The following is a 22,185-nucleotide window of genomic DNA, read 5'->3' as shown; positions in this document are numbered from 1 at the left end:
TAATTGACAAACACACACACACAATACAGAACTAGGAAAGTAGGCAAGGAAAGACAGCGACTTTTGCATTAGCAGGAGTATTGTTGGTGGGTGATACGTTACCTGTCCAGCAAGATGAGTAGACCTTGCAGCAAAAAAGGGATAAAAATAAAAAGAGAGGGAGGGATTGGATTGTGAGGAGGCCAGCAACACACGTGGAGTGGTCCCAACTGATCAGGGATAGAACCTACAGATGGGGTGAAAGCAAGAGAGCCAAAAGCAAGAGAGGGAACTGTGTCTCAGTTCGCAGTAAGTAACCAAATTGTGACCTGAGGCAATAGACAGCTGGTCACTAGTTCCCAGGAAATGCAGACAAAAAGAACAATACCTTAGGATGGATAAGACAAAAGAAATCACCTTTGGACAAAAGAGGTGCAGCAGGGAGTGAAACCTCTTGGAGAAGGGGTGAAACAAGGGAAGGGGGAAGGAGGGTGCATTCACTTTAATGATCCAGTACTTCACCTTAACGATCTGATACTTGTCATAGGTGTTATCTGGATTGGTGGCAGGAAGGCTTAATTGCTTCTTTTGTTTCTAGCTGGGCAATAGTCTTTGAGAATGACTCAGGGGGAGAAGGAATGTGCTGCATGATGGAGAAGCGATCCCTTCATGGCTTCTGTGCAGGAACACCTGGCCACTGCCAGAACATGGCTCCTCTCTGGTCTGCTGCTGTGTCTGTGTTCAGGGCGACTGGGGCTGCTGGGCTGCCTCACAGTGCTTGTGCAGATACATATTGCAGCATGGGCAGAGGACCTCTATAGTCCTGGGTCCAGATCTGGCTTGGCATGCATCTGCCCTGGCCACAGTGTGCAGTCCATAGTCCAGTATGGCATTGGTAGCAAAGAGTCTCTTTAATAGCGCAATCTGGAACTGCTTCATGGCAACATGAGGTCTTTGTGTTTTTAAGTCAGCAGATAATGTACATTGCTGCCCCGAAAACTTATTTAAATTTAGTGGATTTTCTAAAGAGTGTTTTTAGATAACTTTTAGAATTTTTACATACACACACACGCTGGATAATGCCTGAGGCTAGTACACCTGCAGCTCGGTAGATTTTGCTGCCACTTTCCCTGCTGTGGCAAAGAGCTGTGCTTGATTGTGGCTGAGTAAAGCCATCCTTTCACCAGCTACAAGTAAACTTGGGTATCGAGGGGTCAAAAGAAGAAATGGAACTACAGCCCCAAAGAGTCAGCTACTGGCATTTCTCTGTGTAATAGATTCAGAACAACCTTCTTTTTTTTAAATTAACAAAAACACCTTGCTTCTTTTTCATTCAAATGAGAAAATGCAAACTAGGTAAGTTTGATATTCACCTGCTCTTGCACAGGTTGTGTTATTGACTGAGTTAAATGCTTGTCCGTATGTAGAAAATTGCTTCTTGTTTTATCATTGTGAGGAGCAAATGCGCGGAACTTGCATGTTGCTGTACAGTATGACAAGTGCTTAGTATTAATCCGGTGAAGGCTATTTCGTGCTTTCTGTGCTGTTTTGTTGATATGGCTGAGTGCTAAAACAACAAGATTTACTGAGCAGTTAATGCTTTCTCCTTCCTGTGTTCCTTATGTATTTGGTATGCATGTTTAGAACAACGGGGGGGAAGGTGTTTAAGGCTCACTCCTACTCACCCCTGGTGGTAAAGTGGTGTCAGTGTCATTTTCTTATAGGTACACATGAGTGCTGTCAAGTTGCAGCTGACTTATGGTGACCCCAGCAAGGGGCTTTCAAGGCAAGTGAGAAGCAAAGGTGGTTTGCCCTGGCCTTCCTCTGCAGAGTTGTCGGTGGTGATCTCCCATCCCATCAGTGGCCCTGCTTAGCTTCTGAGGTTTGATGAGATCAGGCTACACCATGCTGCCTTCCTGTTGTCCCCCCCCCCACATATGTTACATTTGTTTAAAAATCACATTTCTTTGTTACATTTTTATCCTGCCCTACCTCTGGAGCTTGTTATGGTATACATGCCTGCCATTTTATCTTCATAAGTAGACTGAAGTCCTAGTCCGATCCTTTGACTATTATATTATCTCCTAACTACCTGTGGCTAAGAGGAGCTGAGCTTTAATATCTTAAAGATGAAAGCAACACGCAGTCTGTTCCATTAGTTTTACGTCTCTGCCCTGTAGTGTGCTTTACTTAAACGACAAAAATATACTGATTTAAAATGGTGTCTGAATTGCCTCTTGGAAACTTCAACGTGCTTGCCTTTGTGCAAGTAGAATGGAGCACAGTGTTGAAGTGTCCAAGGTAAGGCGTTTATGAATCATTTTGAAACATGCGGTTGAAGCTTCTAAAACATTTTCAAGATTGAAACTAGAACACAGGTTGGTATTTCCATCTTCATACCTGCAATTTGCATCATCTCTAGAAAGAAACCATTTACTGTCCGCTTGTTAGGCATATGCTGAAAGCTCGTGAATCAAATGTCATGCCACATATCAGTTTTAACTGATGTGTGGGGAAAGCTTTGCTAGATTTTTTTTTTTTTAAATCCTCCAAGAGGTGCGATCTTGGGTTTCCCCGTTTCTAAGTAGAACAACTGTACAGCATATGATGGTGCTTTTCTTGATGTCCTGGGGCTTTCTTGACATTTTATAAGTTTGAATTTCATTGAACAATGTCTGAAGGAAATCTTCCATTTTAGTAAATAGTTCATACATGTCGGCCATTTCCATGGCTTGGATCCTAAGTAGCCTGAGCAGAGCCACGCCAGAGTAGGATGACTTCACTGGTCCTACCCCCTCACTGCCTTTTGAGCCCCTAAAATTACGTGCCTGTGGGTCAGTGTACCTGAAAGAAGAGGGTGGGGGGAAACCGTCTACAGTAGAAGGAAATCAGGAAAAAATTGCCTCCCCACTGCAGATTGAAGAGTCATTTCTTAGAAAGTGAACAAAATTGAGTCCAGTAGCATCTGAGAGACCTACAAAATCCCCAGAGTATAAGCCTTCATGAGTCAAAGCTCACTTTATCAGCAAAACCTGGACATTTTGTTTTGGTCTCTAAGGTACTACTGGGCTCAAATTTTGTTCTACTACTGCAGACTAACATGACTGCCCAACTGAAACAATCTTCTCGGGAGGAACTGCTGCTGCACTGAGTGAATGGCACCTTAGGATCCGAGTCTATATCTGGTCATGTAACACACACACACACATTTTTAATTTGTTTATAAAATAAGGTTGTATACTACTTTTGAGTTCCCTAAACTAATTCCTTGCTTCAGCAAGCAGTTTCTGACTCCTGAAAAGCAATACAAAATAATATCAGGTCCTTGCACATGGAGGGAACTCTTATGCTTGCTGTAGCTCCTGAGTGTTTCAAGAACTTCAGTAGCGTGGATAGCCCATTCCTTGGCACACATAAAACTGTTTCATTCACTGAAGTGAATGAGGGATCCTGTTTGTGTGGGAACACTGTGTATAATCCATGGTGCTCTGGAAGAATGAAGGTAGGAGTTGTACCATGATATTAACAGAAGGTATGATGAAATGAGCCTTGACTTGGATAGCCCAGGCTAGCTCAATATCGTCAGGTCTCAGAAGCTGAGCATGGTCAGCTCTGGCTAGTATTTGGATGGTAGACCTCCAAGGAATACCAGAGTCATGACATGGAGGCAGGCAATGGCAAGCTGTCTTTGAACGTCTTGAAAACCCTACGGTGTTGCTGTAAACCAGCTGTGTCTTGATGGCACTTCCCACCACCACATGATGAAATGAAGCCACCAGTGTACAGCTGCCTAAGTATCTTTTCCCGACCAGTCTTGGTATTTTACAATGTTAACCAATAGGTAGATTGAGGTTAGGGATGGATCCAGCAGATAGCTGGGAATGAGAGAAGCTATGGTTCTTTTGGAAAGTGGACATACAGAAATGTTTAATTCTTTGGTGAATTTTACAAAAGCCTTCATTTTTGTTTCTATTTTCAAGCTTAACAGTTGAGGAAATTTAAAGTGGTAGATACAGAATTGCCAGCACCTGCAAGTGAATTATTCTTGGTGGTTGGCAAGCTTGTGTAAAGCAACTGGAGCAACATTTTGTGGTGTGGATGCACAGGGAAACCCAGTATAAATAATGCTGCTGTTATATGTAGCGTATGCTTGCGCTAGCAACTGATACACATTCTTTGAGAATCGGTTATGATAAAGCTGGCAGCGAGGGTTGCCTTTTGTGTCTGATACGTGATTGATTCATTATAAAAACAAAAAACCCACAAACACTTTCTGGAAGGAAATTTTTTGTGAATTTCCAACAAAACGTTTTTCTAAGGATGAAGAGATGCCTTTTGGTAATAGAATTGAGCTAGTCACATTGGCTAGATCCTGCTCATAGGTAGATGTGCAGAAGTCCCATTTGTTGATTCATGCATAGCAGACTTAGGATAGCAGCTGTTGTGTTGAGTTTCTGTAATGTGCTGTGGACTAAGAATGGTATTTTGATAATTTTAGAATAGATTATCATGTAGCTATGCATTTACTGCTTTTGAAACTCTGGTATGTTAATACCTTCAACTGTATTCTGGTTATAGACAGGTTGAGAAATTCAAATGGTATCTTATGTAGACTTGGCTGCAATGGAAGCTTTCGCTTTCTGTGTAATTATTCAACATCCAATTTCTATATGACTATGTCAGTGTTAGTGCAAAAAATAACTGTTTCTATGTGTATTTTTGTAGCACACGGATGCAGAAGAAAGGTGCAAAAGTAATCATAAAGTAAGTTAATAATCTGTTTTTGTGTCTTATTTCCTGAGATGCTTCTTAATTGTGTATGAAAGTAAAGCAAACCACTAAATTATTTTATGCCTGTAATGAAAATACATTTTCTGTTCTGAAGTTTCATAATGACAGCCTGCAAAAATTTGAATGTAATGTCAGATGTTATAAATGAAGAAAACTGATTACATGTAACATGAGTTACCTCTTCTGCTTTAAGAAAGTACGTATCTTTTTTTCCAGGTTGCCTTAGCCCAAGTGCAGCTTTTATCATTTATGTACAGCTATGTCTATGCTTAGGAAGCTTGTTCAACTTTTGTGTACTGTCTGTAGTTAAAACTAAGAATACAGTTAACAGTCATACTACTATGTAAACTCAGTTGCCTATGACTCTGATTGCTTCTGCTCGGTTTAACTGCATTAGAGGATGACCACTGTGTTGGAAGACTCCCTGGTGATCTGCATGTGGGACCCCCGGTGCAATCATTACATTCTGCACATGGTGAGGGGAGGCATGGGGGAGGGAGCATGAGCTCTGGAGCTGCTCCTGATTTCCAAGTTCCAAGTTCAAGTTAGCCTTTATTGGCATAAATTGTCAATACAGATTATACAATTTAAGAGCAAATTAAAAACACACCTATAAAAATACTGTCTCTAGGTTGTGCAATTTAAGAGCAGATTACAACACGTCTATAAGAATACTATGTCTCTAGGACCCTTTGGCGCAGCTTTAAAGCAGAGTGGAGAAACTTGGCCACCTTCTCAGTGATGGTAACTCAGAAGTCTGTGTACCTTAAGTGCATCAGGGCAATCCATCATGCTGCTTAAAGTAGAATGTAAATATATACACCTCAGTTCTACAAACAGGTGACAATGCAAAAGGACATGAGTAATTGACTCAACACATTTTTGTTTGCAGGGGCAGTATCTGGCTGAGTGAGATACCTTGTTAAATCTGCCATATAAAATGGCAGAAGGCATAGTATTGCATCTGGCTAGAGTAAACGCTCTGCGTTGTTGTGGGACCTGCAGGAGAGATAAATATGAGGCCATCTTCCCTGTAGTAAGCGGGATCTTGAAACTCAAAGGGGAGCATGTTTTATTGGCTAAACTGTATAATTTCTGGTGCTCAATATCTAACACCCTGTTTTTAATCTGTTGGAATGCAGCAGCAGAGGGCAACATAGACAGTGATTCTGCTCCTGATTTCACAGCTTGTAAAGGTACAAGGGAGAAGTAATGTCTAAGTAGGCCCAGAGTTTTATTTTATGTTAGGTTCACATATAAGAACAAACAACAGTTTGCTGTGGTGGAAATGAAGCTGGAAGAAAATAAGGATGCACTGGTAGGAAGAAGAAAAAAGAAGAACAAGGTACAAGGGAGATTGGTTCATTTGACCTTTTACATCCCAACGTGTTTCACGATAAGCGTCATTAGGGGATCGCAGGCAGAAACTTCTCTGACTCCCACATTAGACAAATGGATGGTCTATTTGTCCATGGTGGGAGCCAGAGAAGTTTTTATTTATTTTATTTTTTATTTATCCTTCGGCTTGATATACCGCCCTAACCCCCGTAGTCTGGTGCTCAAGCAGACGGGGGGTGAGTGTGGGGGGGTAGGGAATGCTGGCGACGTCGTCCTCGGCCCGACCATGTCCTTTTCGGCTCCGCGTGCCTCCGGATGACGTCACTCAGCCTCCATCGACGGCAGCCGCCTTGTTCTTTCACTGCTGGCCACCAGGGATCAGCCAGGCTCTGCTTGCCGCCGCTTGCTGCCTCTCAGCGTTGCGCCGCCTCCTCCAATTGCCACCGCCATTGCTCCGCTGCCGCCGCTGTTCTCACCGTCGCTATCGCCGCCATTGCTGCCAGTGCCGCTGCTTCTCCACACACCTCCATAGACGGAGGAGGGTGCCCCCCACCCTACTAAGGATGGGTACCCATTTATCTACTCGCCGATAGATAGTTACTTGGCTTTCGAACCGCTGGGTGGGCGGGAGCTAGGACTAAGGGTCGAGAGCTCACCTCGACCACGGTGGGACTCGAACAGGTGCTCGAGTAGATGTTAAATGCAGGTGTTATACTCCCTGCGCCACCGCTCAAGTTTCTGCTTGAGATCCCCTGACGAAGCTTACCGCAAAATATTTTGGGATCAAAAAGAAAATGAACCTGGGCAAATCCTTGGGCTTGTGTAGTGGGTTTCTCCCAGTTGATTATAACAATTGCGGTGGGAGAAAGCGGTCTAACAGTACCATTCTGTGCAGAGTTATGCCCTTCTAAGCTCATTGACTTCAATAGACTTAAGTAGACTTAGCACTGTACGTTTTGCAGTGTGCAAGTTGTGTAGTACTAGATCAGTGCTTGACAAATTCCAGGCACCATGGTGCCTATAAATTTCAGTGTGGCATCTAGTATTTTTTTGTTGTAGCAATAATTAGAAAATATGGTCATACATAATGCTGAACTATGAGTCTGGCTCCTAAACTTTGGGGCTGGCTTCTAGAACCAATGAAAATCGATCAAGGTTTTTAGTAGATTGGTCAAAGCTCAGTCTTGAGATTGTGCCCTGACATAAGGAGCCAGTAATCATATAGGGCTGCTGTGGCTCAAGTGGTTAAGATGCCGAACTGCAGACCGGAAGGTTGGTAGTTCAGCAGTTTGAGACCCAAGCGTCACATGACGGAGTGAGCTCCCGTCTCTGGTCCCAGCTCCTGCCAACCTAGCAGTTCGAAAGCAAGAAAATGCAAGTAGATAAATAGGTACCGCTTCGGTGGGAAGGTAACAGCATTCCATTCGCCTTGGTGTTTAGACATGCCGGCCACATGACCACGGAAACGTCTTTGGACAGTGCTGGCTCCTCGGCTTGGAAACGGAGGTGAGCACCGCATCCCTGGAGTCGGATTTGACTGGCTTTCGAGCAAGGGAAACCTTTACCTTTACCTAACAATACTGGAGTATTGTTGTAGGTCCTCACATTGTTCAGAAATTCTAATTCTTATTCAGTCATCAAGGATTCATTTAGAATGACAACTCCTTAATCTGAATTATACAAAAATTGTTGTACTCAACTCACTGTTGATTAAAAAACACTTCAGGCTACTGTTACTGTTACAACTGCAGCATCTATGGCAAGCAATATATCCAGGGCAGACTTAAAATTATCTCTGTTGTGAGCATTGTCATGCCTGTCAAGTTACGGGGCTTCTCAGCCAGCATTTCCTCCATTTTGTTTGAATACCTATCTGAATTCCCAAATGGCTGGACTGCTGTTATCAGAATGTATGTTAAACTGTTTGGATATCAGTTTCTGGTAAGATTTAAAAGACAAACACTAAAGGCTGAAAAAGCCCAACAACTTGATGTTTTCTAAATATATTATAAATAGTCACTAACAAGGGCTTCGTATGGCACACACTAGCATCTGTGTCATAATGTTGATGTAAAAATATGTTCTTATAACAACACTGCTGCCAGGTACATTAGTGAAAATGTTTGCAGATGGGATGTAAGTAGCTCAAGCAACAGAATGTTCTTTTTTGGGGGAACCTCCTTTTGAATCCAGAACACACCCTTGATCTCGTAAAATCTTATTGGCATAATGCAAAACATAATGTCATGGTTGAGATACGTAACTCTGTAGGTCATAAATGTGCATTGATTTTGGTGGCTCACAAACATCTGCATAGCACTTGCACATGGCGGTATCCCCACAGGGCCTAGCAGAGCCCTGTTCGTTGTCGAAGACTTTCACGGCTGGAGTTCATTAGTTGTAGATTTTCCGGGCTGTATGGCCGTGGTCTTGGCATTGTAGGACCTGACGTTTCACCAGCAAGGTCAAGGGTACAGAGAGTACTCCATCTTTCTGTGTTATAGCTCTGAGGATGCCAGTCACAGCTGCTGGTGAAACGTCAGGTACTACAATGCCAAGACCACGGCCACACAACCCGGAAAATCTACAGCAACTTCTCCTTTGACCTTGGTGTGTGTGCAGATACTTTGCCACACTGTTTCGGGAAGGAGAGGCTTTTTGTTGTTCAGTCGCACAGTCAAGTCCGACTCTTCGCGACCCCATGGACCAGATCACGTCAGGCCTTCCGGTCTTCCGCCGTCCTCTGAAGTTTGCTCAACTTCATGTTCGTTGCATCTATGACACTGTCTAACCATCTCATCCTTTGCCGTCCCCGTCTTCTTTGACCTTCAATCTTTCCCAGCATCAGGGTCTTCTCCAGTGAGTGCTCCCTTCTCATTTGGTGGCCAAAGTATTTGAGCTTCAGTTTCATTATCTGGCCTTCCAGGGAACAGTCAGGGTTGATTTCTTTTAGGATTGACTGATTTGATCTTCTTGCAGTCCAAGGGACTCTCAAGAGTCTTCTCCAGCACCATAGTTCAAAAGAATCTATTCTTCGGCGCTCGGCCTTCCTTATAGTCCAACTCTCACAGCCATACATGACTACTGGGAATACCATTGCTTGGACCATGCGTATTTTTGTTGGCAGGGTGATGTCTCTACTTTTTATCATGCTGTTCCCCTTCTATTTGCCAAGGTGTGATGGGGCCGGATGCCATGATCTTAGTTTTTTTGATGCTGAGCTTCAAGCCCACTTTTGCGCTCTCCTCTTTCACTCTGAGCAAGAAGCTCTTAAGGTCCTCTTCACTTTCTGCCATTAGAGTGGTATTGTCTGCATATCTGAGGCTGGTGCTCCCGTATTCCTGCGAAGTTACTGGCTCTCTCAAGAAAGGTGAGCTGGTTCCTTGAGTGAATGTCTAGAGGATGGCTGGATAGAGATATGAGAATTGGGCACAGGCCTTCCACAGGCTTTACATGGTACCTGCTTTGTGCCATGAGGAGAACAGGAGAAAACTGCCCCTATGGAGTTACCTCTGTATACAGGTGCTGCACCCACATGGGTAAAAATATCGCTGAACATTAAAAACAGAAAAATCTAGCTCTGCCACTCAAAGTAGTCCCAATCAATTAGTCATATGTATGACTTGCCTATGTAATAATATCATGTGAGGTAAGTGAAAGCAAGGTTTGCATTCATCTTCAGTGTCTTCACTTATATTTGCTCTTTGCGACCTCATCATGTAGCCAGTTCTGTTTACATCCCTATTTAGATTGCCGTTTTCACATGGAGTGCTGAACAATAATCAACAAAGGAAGGCATTTTTGACAATGCTGAGTGGCTTTATGAAAAGCTAAATTGTTTTGGCTCACACTAATCTGCACTGATCAGAAAGCAAGTAAGTTTATGCCTTGTGTGTGGATACAGGATCCATGTGGATAAGAAGAGCCCTGGTGTTATGACTGGCTAAATTCCTGTTTTATCTCTTAATCGGCTAAGAATCAGTAGCCTGGAGTCCACGTACGTTTCTCGGTACTAGCACTGAAGGTGCATTTTCATGAAGTCATAACAAAAGTCCTGTAATCATCAGTGAAAGAAGATAATAGTGATTTGCTGTATAAATCACAAGATGTATAACAACACAGTCTACTTGTAGGTTTTCCCTGCAGTTTCAAAATGTGGTGGCATTTTTCTCACTTCTGTCTTAATCAATTACGGGGGTTCCCATTTCTTTTTTTTTCCTATTTGAAATATCACACCACATGCTAATTTCATTTGTTCATTTGATTCCATGTTAGAATTGTGCTAAATACACATGCACTAAAAAGTCCCATTCTATTGAAAGTAGTTCAGATGAGTAAGCAGTGGTACTAATAACCTGGTGCACACTCTGGATCTTTTTTTTTTTAACCAAAAAATATCCAGCGATTGACTTAATTATCAAAATAAAAAACTGTTGCACAGCTGCTTGTTCCCTTCTTAATATCCAGCAATTAATTTATTGCCAAAATAAAAGCACGACACACCCCAGCTTTTTCTCCCCAATTAATTTATTAGTAAAATAAAATCAGTGAATACCTCAGCTATTTCTTCCCTCTCAGAATCCAGCAACTCATTTCTTAACAGGAAATCCTTGCAACCTCAACTCTCCTCTTCTTCTTCCTTGCTGTCTGTGCCTTAATTAATTTATTACAACAAGTTAGTACTGTTATATATAATTTTTTTATTGCTTTTTTGTCTGTTTAGTGTGCTACATTTCTTAGCTCATTAATGCTTGAGTTCCAGGGTGGGCTGCTGGCTAGAGAGTTGAGCTTTGAGATGGGAAATCCAAAGCTAAATCCTGAATCAACCTTGAAGGTTGCTGGGTGGTGGTCTGCAGGAAATCCTGGCAGGCTCATGTTTCTTTCAGTATCTTAGAAAACCGGGTAGTAAAAACTGTGATAAATAAATGCTCTAGTACTTCTGTAGGGTGTGTGCTATGTGCAAATCACCCAATGATCTTAGAGCAAATGAATGGATGTGGAACGCCCTTCCCAGCCTAACCCACTGCAGTGTTTAGATCATGCTATTACTTACCTTTGTATTGCAATCACTGCACATTAAAACTGAATGAACAGAGGAGAGCACTTGTCATTTGTTTTCTGTTATTAGTATGTGTGCATCTATGTATTGTTTTCATTCCAGCTTTGTGATAGTTAACCCTTAGTTTTGACAGACACTTCTCAGCTGACCATTAGCTTGGGAGAAGCTGGCATGGTGGAAACTGGTTGTCACCGAGCTATCCTTGAGTGGAGGCTCAGCTGAGTAGAGTTTTATATGCACCTAAACTAAAGCATACACAAATTGCATCTGGCCTTGAATTTTGAAGCCACATACGCATACATCAGAAAACTTTGTCCAAATGTTAGTCCTTGTTGGAATGTACACATGGAACAAATTCAGAGGACACCACCAGTGGCATACAATCAAAAGTTGAACATACTAGGTTAAAAAAAGATGAAAACTCATCAGTTGAACAAACAAGTACAAAACCACAGAGACTGTTGGAAAACCATTTTGCCCATCCTGCAGAATTGCATTAGGAAGCTGTAACTGTTCATCAAAAGACTACAGTACATTACTTATTTCTCTCCTGTGTTGTGTTTTCATGTTTTTTAAATAACCCTTTTGAAAGAGCTTTCACATTCTATCAAAATAGTAAGAATATAAGAAAAGCCCTATTGGATCAGACCAGTGATCCATCTAGTCCAGTATACTGGACATAGTGGCCAACCAGTTGCTCTGGAGGGCCAATGAACAGGGCACCATGGTTGGTAGCCTTTGATTGACCTTTCCTCCATGAATCTGTCTAACTCCCTTATGAAGGCATCTACACCTGTGGCCGACACTACCAACTGACAATGAATTCCATAATTTAATTACTCTGACTCATGAGTAAAGAAGTATTTTCTGTTGTCTCTCCTGTACTTATTAGGTTTAAGGAGGAAAAACTCTGTCCACTTTCTCCACCCATACATGATTTTGTAAACATAAACTTTTTAATAAATTTTTCTCCTGAATGAGGATCCAAAGTGTTTTACAAAATTGTTCTCCCCTCTTCCATCTGTCCTTATAATAACAACCCTTTGAAACAGGTTAGTCTGAGAGAGGATGACTGGTCCATAGGTCACCCAGCAATCTTCCATGGCAGAACGTGGTTTAGACTTGGTTCACCCAGATCCTAGTCTAACGGTAACCGCTTCACCATGCTGGCTTGCATTTGTTTATGCAAAATATGCCAGTTTTCTTTTGTCCAAAGACAAAATTCCCAAAGGTTTTGTGGTACAGAAACTTACAAGCAGGCCTAAGAGAGGCATCCTAAGCAGGTTTTCTCAGAATCCTACTTGAAGTCTGTTAAATGAGTCTCACTCCCGGGAAATTGTTCAGGATTGTACTGTTGCAGCTATTTTCTAATAACTGAGATTCTTGCTGTTTACAAATTTTATTGGGACATACAGATTGCTATGGGATGTGTGTGTGATGGAAAGAGATTCAGGAGTGTATAATACTATGGGCTAAAATTGTCTATGGTTAATTTTATCTCTTATGCCAGAAGAGTCCATGTTTCTGTTGTAACAAGCATGTCTCTCCCCCCTCTCCTAAATAATTTTGGTAGCTAGAATGCCTATTGAGTTTTCCTGAAAATGTGATCAATCAGCCTTAGGTGCAGTACTAGATAAACATCTATGTAGAAACACCTTTTTCAGACCTGGCCAAATGACCTGATTCATGGACCATTAAGTTCCTCCCTTTCCTACCAAGGAAACCACTGTGAATCATCTGTTCAAGTAGGAGGTTTGCCCTGTGTAGCAGAATGTGCCTGCTCTGGCCTCCAGGTAGGCCCTATTCTGCCCTGCTCTCCTAGGTTTTTCTCAAAACCCAGAGAGGCTTTTATTCCACTCTTGTGTAGCCCGCTGCCACCACCACCTGACCTTTTTAAGGAATCGCTCACTTGGAGAGTCAGGACTCCCAGCTTCCCTTCCAAGTTCTGAGGCCTTGTCTCTGTGTCTCCTGCTGTTGAGCACCTGGTCCCCACGGGGACAATTTACTGCCTTGAGTGCCCCTGGAGGAATAGCCACTTTTAAACTGCCTGCCTTCTTCCTGGTGCTCCTTTTAAAATAGCGTGTCCGAGATGATGGAGGTCTGTGTGGTACAGAGAACCACTGCCAGCATCAAAAGTTATAAAGTATTTATTAAAAAAGTTCACATGTATACTTTTAGCACAGCACCAGCTTGATCAAGGAATTAAAAAAGGATAAAATTCAAATCCTCTGTCCCTCTCTCTATACGTACTTTGTCAGATGTTAAAATATAGAACAGGCTCTTTAGCTTAGGAGTTCTAGCTCGCTACAGATTACCATTACCTTGAAGCTTGCTCCATCTCTTTAGGCCAGCACATGGTCAATGGCTGACTTCCCAGTGGAGAGGTCTATGTGCTTTCAAAGACCAAATAAAGAGACCTTCTACTTGCTTCAAAGAGTTTTTTAAAAATCATATCCATTCCTTCACCCACTGACCAGGTAATGCCAGGTCAAAGAGGCTTTTATTTTCTTTCTGAAAACTCTCTAGTATTCTGTTCCTCCAAATCTCTGTTCTCTGCTTCAGGAAAGGGGGAGATCTTGACCCACCCATTATCTCTTCTGCCGGATCTACTAGCATTTCTATGAAGGTGGGCTGAGGTATGTCTGGAACACAATTGCACTGACCTCTCCCCCTCTCCTGCCTGTTCTCTGCCCAGAGGGGGAAAAACATTTTTAAAGCGCAGAGTGGAGATTTTGCTCATTTCCAACTTCTCATGGAAAAAAATGCATTTCTTCACAGCCTGCATGCCTACTCCACTGGACTTTGGTTGGTCTTAATTCACTTGGTGGTGGACTCCTCTTGTTCCAGTCAGTGTTACCTGGAGGCCTGTCTAGGTAGACTCTTCTTTTTCTATACGTTCCCAATATGAAGGCAGATCATAATGGTTGATTGCCTAATTGTGTTCCAAAAAATGATTTTTTTTGGCATCTGAATCTGTTTAAAAGAGAAAAGATCAATGTGGCTAATTTAAGCCTTTAAAGCAACTAAAGCAGAAATATCATTTTTGTTATTTCGTGCAATAGTACAATTCCTTATGTTCACCTGAATTTTTTTTTAAAGTTCTTAATTGTATCTGAATTATTCACTGAATTTTAATGTAGATATAGCTGCAGTTGTTTACTTCTTTTATACCCCACTTCCCCCCAAGGGGGATCCGAAATGACTTACAACATTCTCCTTTTCTCCATTGTATTTTTACAACAGCTAACCCTGTGAGGTAGGTTAGGTTGAGAGTATGTGGCTGTTCTGTGGTCACAGTTGAATAAGAAGTATAATTTTGAGGTAACCAGAAGGGATTCCAGTTTCTCAATCCAGAATAGGTGCCAGGACTTTGTTGCAGTATAAGAATTATTCCTGGTTTGTATTTATAGGGTATGACCATTTCCTCCCACTGGAGTTTAAATCATGAAGGGGGTTTATGTAGTAGAGACTTTTAAGGATATATAATATTTGACTTGCCATTATTATAATCCCTGTGAGTCATGTAAGGCAGAACTATCTTGTTTTATAGTTCTGTTAGTTATCACAGAATCTTTTGGTGAAACAGGAAATGGGCTGGGTATGACAAATGAGCAACATCCTCTAGTTATGTGACAATCTTGGTTTTGGTACAATTTACAGAACTGGACCACAAATTTGGTTGTCATGGATACTATCTCTCCGTGCCTCATGTGAGCACCCTTCTCTTTACTCTGACTTTGTTCCACACTTCAGAAGCATGTTGAGTTCTTTCAGTGTTCAGCACCGAGTCTTCTTCCAAGTCCATTGTTGGTGCCAGAGGACTTGAAAGATGGGCAGGTCATTGTTGGTGCTAGAGGACTTGAAAGACAGGCAGGTGATGGGTGCAAATAATGCTTGGCTATCAAAGGCAACCAAGATGTATAAATCCTTGGCACGACTTTTGTGATTGGAACATGGCTGTTTGTTCTAAGTTTGTCCAGATGAGAGTTAAGTGTGATGCATTTGTGAGGTTTGAGAAAAGGCTGAGTATTATTAAAAACATACTTCAGTGGAAAGCTTTAATATGATTACAAGACATTTACCTAACAGAACCTTTAATAGGAGCAGTGTATATTCTAGCTTCCCCACATACATATTTTGGCATTTGCCATAAAATCCAGCATCCTGGGCTACTGCATATCATAGTATAAAATTTTGCAGTATGTAATGGTAAGTGTGGGGCAAAAATTATTATTCCCCGACTGCAAGATAACTGTTAGGTCAATATTGCCTAACTAAAATCAAAGACCATCGTTGGTTGTTATAATTAGTTGTTTATAATTGATGTCTGCTTCCCCCCCTGTTTACAAAATAGCAACATTTTCAATTAAAGAAGCCCCACTCTGTAGTTAGGATGAACACTACAAATTTAATTTAACACACTGAAGTAATTTTGTTCAGTATTCACTTGCAAAGTAATGCGCACACGATGCTCTCAACTGCTGCTTCTTTTTCGGCAACATCTTTTCAGAAGTTATAGTGCTTTTCCCTCTGAATATCAAGTAGTTTTTGGTATACTTGGAATGCTTTGGAGTAGATCAGCAAGTCGTTATAGTGAAAGCTTTCAAGAGGCAATACATTAGGAAAAAAGCAGCGGTAGAGATACCTGTAGAGAGCGCCAGGCGTGCCCTAAAGCGATAGAAAATAATTAGTTGCCTTATTCCCATGCAAACTCTCCCAAGTGTTGATGTTTATGAAATTCAGAGATCAGTGGAATATCATTCTCAAACTCTGCTTGCAGAAGTTGTTTATACCCATTCAATTTTTAATGTACCTATAAGATGCTTTGATGAGGGCACTTAGCCCGAAGAGGCTTGCATGCTTTATCACACCTCTAGTGATTTCCCCCCCAGTAAAGCTAGTTGATCGGAGTATTCCAAGCTCTGACTTCTACTCCAGAATTAATAACAATGAATTAACAAAATGTTTTCCATGGTTTTATCTTCCAGTTTCAGTGATTTAATATGATCTTTGTAGTTTTCATCGTAGCTGGATTGTGAAGTTCCTGCTGCCAGGAGTGTCTGTAGTGATATTGTTTACCTGTTGTGTGTGGGCACCTGCTTTGTTTTTTTTTTCTTAGGCTCCTGCTTGAGCGAAAGGAAGAGAACTGAAGCTGAAATTAGAGATCTCCAAGTATTCAGATTTACTTATTTATTCAGAATAGTTCGATGCTGCCTTGTCAGAGTTCTGTTGGAGGTGGCTTAAAAATTAAAAAATACAGTATAAAACACAAGCCTGTAAAAACGCAAACCATTAAAAACACAGTGCATGTTATCTGGCCTCCTATAGCAGTGTTGGAGGGGAGATGACCCCAGGACCCTCTTTTCCTTGACACCCTTCAGTGCCAAACCCAGAATCCACCAGGCCCAGTGGGGTTATGGATGCACACTCTAAAAAGCCACATGACAGCCAACTAATGGTTGCCGGTCCCTTAAGAGTCAGCCAGTCAGTGACAGCTGTCCCTTTTATGACTGGCCATCTGACAGTCACCTGGCTGGTGGCTTCAGTCTTGGGATAGAAAAAGGAAGCTGCCAGGAAGCGATTGCTACAAGACTGCTATTTGTATCTTATAGGTGTGCCTGCATCCCAAAAGGCTTTTGGGTAGTGGGAAGTTACTGAGCATCTCCCAGGTAAGGATAAGACCTTTAAAAGGTTTGAGAGAGAAGGCTAAGGAGTATGAACCAGTTCTGGCTCCAAGACCAGAGGGGAGTACAGCTATGAGAAAGGAGGTGGAATAGGGTGCAGCTTCACCCTCCATCCTTCCTCTGTCTATGGCCAGGGGAACGGGTTTTGTACAAACTGGATCTTGACACATGGCAGCTGTGACCCAGGACCTGAAAAACAGTATTTATTTATTTAGAGCATCTATTAACTGCCTTTTTTTCTTGCAAAACTCAAGGTGACTTACAACATAAATAAAGCAATTACAAAAAGCACAATAAAACAATAGAAATAAAGCAACAATGATAATACCCCGTAAAATTCACAATTAAAAAACTCAGATTAGGACTGCCAATAAATAAAACTAAATCAGTCAAATGCAGCCCTGCCTTCAAATAATAATAATAATAATAATAATAATAATAATAATAATAATAATAAGGCATTGTGTGTAGAATAGCCAGGAGATCCTAAGGTTGTCTGGCAGCCCGAAGTTCCAGCTCTTTTAGCATTATGCTCCACTAGGTGGTGAGCTAAACTTGTTTTTAAGGCAAGAGGCATTTCATAGGTAGTTCGCCATTGCCTGCCTCTGTATTATGACTCTGGTATTCCTTGGAGGTTGCCCTTCCAAATACTAGCCAAGGCCAGTCCTGTTTAGCTTCGGAGATCTGATGAGCTCGGGCTAGCTTGTGCTATCCAGGTCAGGGCCTTCAATTGTTTCTTGAAGATCGACAGTGAGGGGGCCAGACTCACTTCCCTGAGGAGGTTGTTCCATAACTGGGAGGCTGCCACTGAAAAGGCCAGATGAGCTTCTTTGATTGGTGGGACAGTTAGAAGGGCCGCTGTCTGAGATCTTAATTCCCAGGCAGGAATGTATGGGACAAGATGGTCTTTCAGATACCCTGGTCCCAAACCATGTAGGGTTTTAAAGGAGATAACCCAACACCTTGAATTGGGTTCAGGAGCGGATCAGTAGCCAGTATAATTGCTGTAGTATTGGGGTCATATGCTCCCAGTAGCTGGCCCTGACCAGCAGTCTAGCCACAGCATTCTGTAAATACTGTAAATGTTAGCTGTAGTTTGGTATGAATCAGTTATGGAATTTCTTTGCATTGTGCACCATTTAAAAAAAACTATGTATTTTCTCTCTGGTCCATAAATTTGCATAGAAGCCTGCTTGTGGAGCATCTTAGTTGGCAGAGGAGATGAAGCTTGGGTACCATGTCCCTTTTCCAAGGGTTGGGTTGGATGTAATAAAATAAATGTAGGAACAAAATACACAAACTGGAACTTGTTGCTTTTGTTTAAGAATGCTTGAGGAGTATATTGTTGGCTTAGCAAAACTTGTTAAACTCTGTCAGTAGGGATGTGCATCACAGGAAAAAAATGTTTTTTTTGGATCTAGATATCAGATAGCTGAAAAATATTGGTATACCTGGTTATTGGGATCCCAAATACCAGTTTAGTATTCAGATCCACTTTTGGGGTGGAGGGTGTTTTGATATTATTTTGCTCCATTTTTCCTTATGGGGAATAATTTGAGGGTGGGGTGAGGTGGAGGGGCTGTTTTTTAAGCTAATGGCACCAAAATTGCAGCAGAGCTCCTAGTTCCTGTCCACTACCCCCTCCCCCAATTTCAAGTGGAATGGACCAAGAATTCCAATTCTATGGGCCCCTGAACAAGGTGTCATCAGCCATTTTCCATTGTTTTCTGTGGGGGGAAGGGGCTTCCAAAGTAAATATCCAATTAGAAAATCCAATCCAGTAGTGAACCAGAGAATGAAAACCAATGTTAAACCCAAGAATCCAGTGCAAAACAATTTGCGCAAAGAAAAAATGTTGCAACTTGCAAACCCATAGAACTAATTTCAAAGCACAGAATCTAAGCAAATCAACCTGGTGAGCAGATAACAAGCCCTGGCAAGAAAACATCAGCAGAGATACACAGCACAATTTAGGGGGGGGGGACTAGTCCTGGGAGCCTTAAAATGTTGGTTCCTAATATTCCCAGTTATTCCCAAATATTTCTGGGATTTTTGGAACCTATTTCCTAATATCCTGGAAAATCCCAGATACCATTCAAAAACCCAAATGTATCTGAAAAATACCAAATAAGGTAGTTTTTAAATATATATTAACACCAAAAATATCCAAATGCACATTCCTAATTGAAAGGTCCCAGTTCCTCTCACAAGATTATGACTGCAATCCTGAAAACACTTACCTGGGAGTGAGCCCCATTATATACAATGGGACGTATTTCTGAGTGCCTTGTAAATATGCCTGTGAAGTTCTCCAAGCTTTTTACACTGTTGATTTTTTGGCTTAAACCAGAATGCTCAGCAAATGCTGCAAACCTGTGAAACCTGAGCGAATAATAATAATAAAAAAAGTAGAGGCAACACTTAAAAAACGAGATTCTAAAATTAAACTTTTAGATCCATATTTATGCACTAGTGCATTGATTATCCCCTTCCTCCTCCCATAAATAAATATGTGCCCAAATCTTTCTTTTTATGCTCTGCAGTCTGAAAAAGAGTTGTGCTTAAAATTTAAACATAATGTTATACATTTGGTTTAGTGTTTGAGATAGGAGCAAAGGTTCCTTGCTATAGAAGTAAAATCTAGATGACACAACTAATATATTTGCGTAATAACTGTCATATATGACTCCTTTCCACAATTTACTTTGCACTGCACTATTGTCATTTTCCTTGGTTTGGAGGCCACAGATATTATTTTCCTCTCAGTCTCGCCTTAATCTCATCTGTCATACAGATGATAAATACATGAATGTGGAGTCTAATACAGTTCTTCCAGCATGGGTAACATTAGAACAGAAATCATAGTCTTCATTGGTTTTGAGAGAAAGACAAAGGGCTGATTTGAATATCATCTTTGGCCTCCCTAATTCACTTTAGGAAAAAATAATAAAAGTATCAATGTATAGAGAATCTGTACGACTTCCTTGCAGCTGAACTGGTGAATAGGTCCTGAGAAGAATCTAAAGTAATGGGTTAGATCCCACGATCTGCAGGCACAAGGCTCTTTCTGCATTCCCCTTTTCCTGGCAATCATTTCTGACCCTGGAGAATGTTTATTCTCAAGGTTGTGGGACAATAGCTGTGTGCATTGGGAGGCTAAAATGGGGAGTGGGAGTGGGGAGAAAGTATCCCCTCCTCTGCCTCTCCTCGTATGTGTCTATGCACCCACTACCTTCTTCTTGTTGCCACCTTTAAGTTGTTCTCCTGCTTAGGGTGGTCTTCTTGGATTGTTGTACAGTTTGTTCCTTTTCTGTAGTGGCTCCCACCTTGGGGAACTGGCTCCTTGAGGAGAATGTGGGTTGCCATCTTCAGGCGTTTTTAAGAGGTGCTGTAAGGCAGTTTTATTTATTTATTATTTATTTATATTTATTTATTACTTTCAGTTTATATACCGCTCGAACCGAAGGATCTCTGAGTGGTTTACATGTAATTCGAATTGCCTAACTAGGGCCACATTTTTAACAGGGAGTGACTGCCTACCAGCACCCAGGCAGCTTCTTGTTGGCTCTTTTTCAAGCGGGCTCTTTGATGTAGTTCTAATGTTTTTCCCTCCTGGCGCCTTCCGGGACGGGTCTTACATCGGTGGCTCCTTCTTGGTGGGTTCATCTTCGGGCGCGGCCACGCACCAGCCCAGCACTGGCTTACATCCTACAGGCCCCGCCGCGTTACGCCGTAAGTCACCGCGCCTTTATGACTTCCAACTCCGCCTAGACTCTGCCGCATACGTCACTGGGTCGCCAGCAGGAGCCTTTTAATGGGGTTTAAGCTGCAGGCATTTTCTTTGGGAGGGGCATAAAAACAATTTCCCCATATTATGCATGTTTTTCATTTTTGGAATTGTAAGCTGCTTTGAGCCACAAGAGAACGATGGGGTATAAATATTTTAGTTAATAAGAGGGGAATGGTTTCTCCTGACTTTGAGCTATACCCTCCTGTGCCACCTCTGTCTTGGTTCTCAAGGATCCTGTGCCATGCAAGACCATCTTTTGAGGAGTGGGACATACAGGGAGAAAGAAGATGGAGAGATCCTTTCAGTAAAGGCATTCCATTTACAATTCACTGGATGCAATCCTGTATACACAGATTCCTCTGGGAAATGATAGATTAAAGTGGGCAGCCATGTTGTTCTGAAGCAATAGAACAAAGACCGACAACATTTTATTCAGGAAATGTTACTGTTGTATGTTTCTTTATATGGGTGCTTGTGTAATCCGTTCGCATGACAGCTTTTTTTTGTGTTTATTTATTTTTCATATTTGTATCCCACCCTCCCCAATGGGCTCAGGGCGGCTAACAAGGGCAAGGTAATAACCATGCCATAATTAAAACATAATATACATAATAACTTAAAACATATCATACATAATAAAACATCAATATTTAAAAACAACGGTGCTCAATCAATGTCTGATATCATAAGTCCAAAGATGGAATCAACACAGTTCCAGGTGGTATTTCCCATGCTGTTCGCGCCCACTGGAGAACGGCTTACACAATCTTCTTTGCAATTTCCAGGTACTTCCTCAGGGCCTTGTCAAACCATGACAGTGATGGTATAGTAGGGGCGGCGGCTCCTACTCAAAGGCCTGGCGGAAGAGCTCCATCTTGCAGGCCCTGCGGAACTGCATAAGGTCCCGCAGGGCCCGGATCTCCCCCGGGAGCTCATTCCACCAGGTAGGAGCCGCCACCGAAAAAGCCCTGGCCCTGGTCACAGCTAGTTTGGTGTCCTTAGGGCCTGGGATGACCAACAAATTTTGGGCCCCCGACCGTAGTGCTCTTGGGGGAACATATGGGGAAAGGTGGTCCCTCAGGTAGGCTGGACCCTGGCCATATAGGGCTTTATAGGTAAGAACCAGCGCTTTGAAGCGGATCCGGTACACTATCGGCAGCCATTGCAGTGCTTTCAGCACAGGCCGAATGTGGTCCCTTCTAGAGAGCCCCATCAACAGCCTGGCTGCAGCATTCTGCACCAGCTGCAGCTTCTAGATCTGCGACAAAGGCAGCCCGATGTAGAGAGTGTTGCAGTAGTTTAGCCTTGAGTTGACCGTCGCATGGATCACTGTGGCCAGGTCATCGCGGTCAAGGTAGGGGACCAACTGCCGTGCCAGCTGAAGATGGTAAAAGGAGGACTTGACAGTGGCTGCCTCCTGGGCCTCCATTGTTAGTGAGGAGTCCAGGAGCACCCCCAAACTCCGAACCCCAGACGTTGGCACCAAAGGCGCCCCGTCGAAGGCCGGGAGAGGGAGCCCCAAACCCGCACCGACCAGACTCAGG

General features: G+C 42.3%; 1 protein-coding gene across 3 annotated transcripts in view; it reads left to right on the top strand.

The window, feature by feature from the left end:
- Window positions 1-22,185, top strand: part of GTDC1 (glycosyltransferase like domain containing 1) — a 318,983-nt gene that overhangs the window by 26,687 nt on the left and 270,111 nt on the right. The window contains exon 2 of one of the 3 annotated variants that reach the window (XM_015424490.1): window positions 4,705-4,743. The exons of the other annotated variants lie outside the window; for them this stretch is intronic. The gene's annotated coding sequence lies outside the window, so the exon portion shown is untranslated. The remainder of the gene's footprint in view (window positions 1-4,704; window positions 4,744-22,185) is intronic. 3 annotated transcript variants of the gene reach the window in all.

The sequence above is a fragment of the Gekko japonicus genome, unplaced genomic scaffold (assembly GCF_001447785.1).
Source record: "Gekko japonicus isolate JY-2015 unplaced genomic scaffold, Gekko_japonicus_V1.1 scaffold124, whole genome shotgun sequence".
NCBI lineage: Eukaryota > Metazoa > Chordata > Lepidosauria > Squamata > Gekkonidae > Gekko > Gekko japonicus.
The sequence above is the reverse complement of the archived record's forward strand: the minus strand, read 5'-3'. Positions and strand labels throughout refer to the sequence as shown.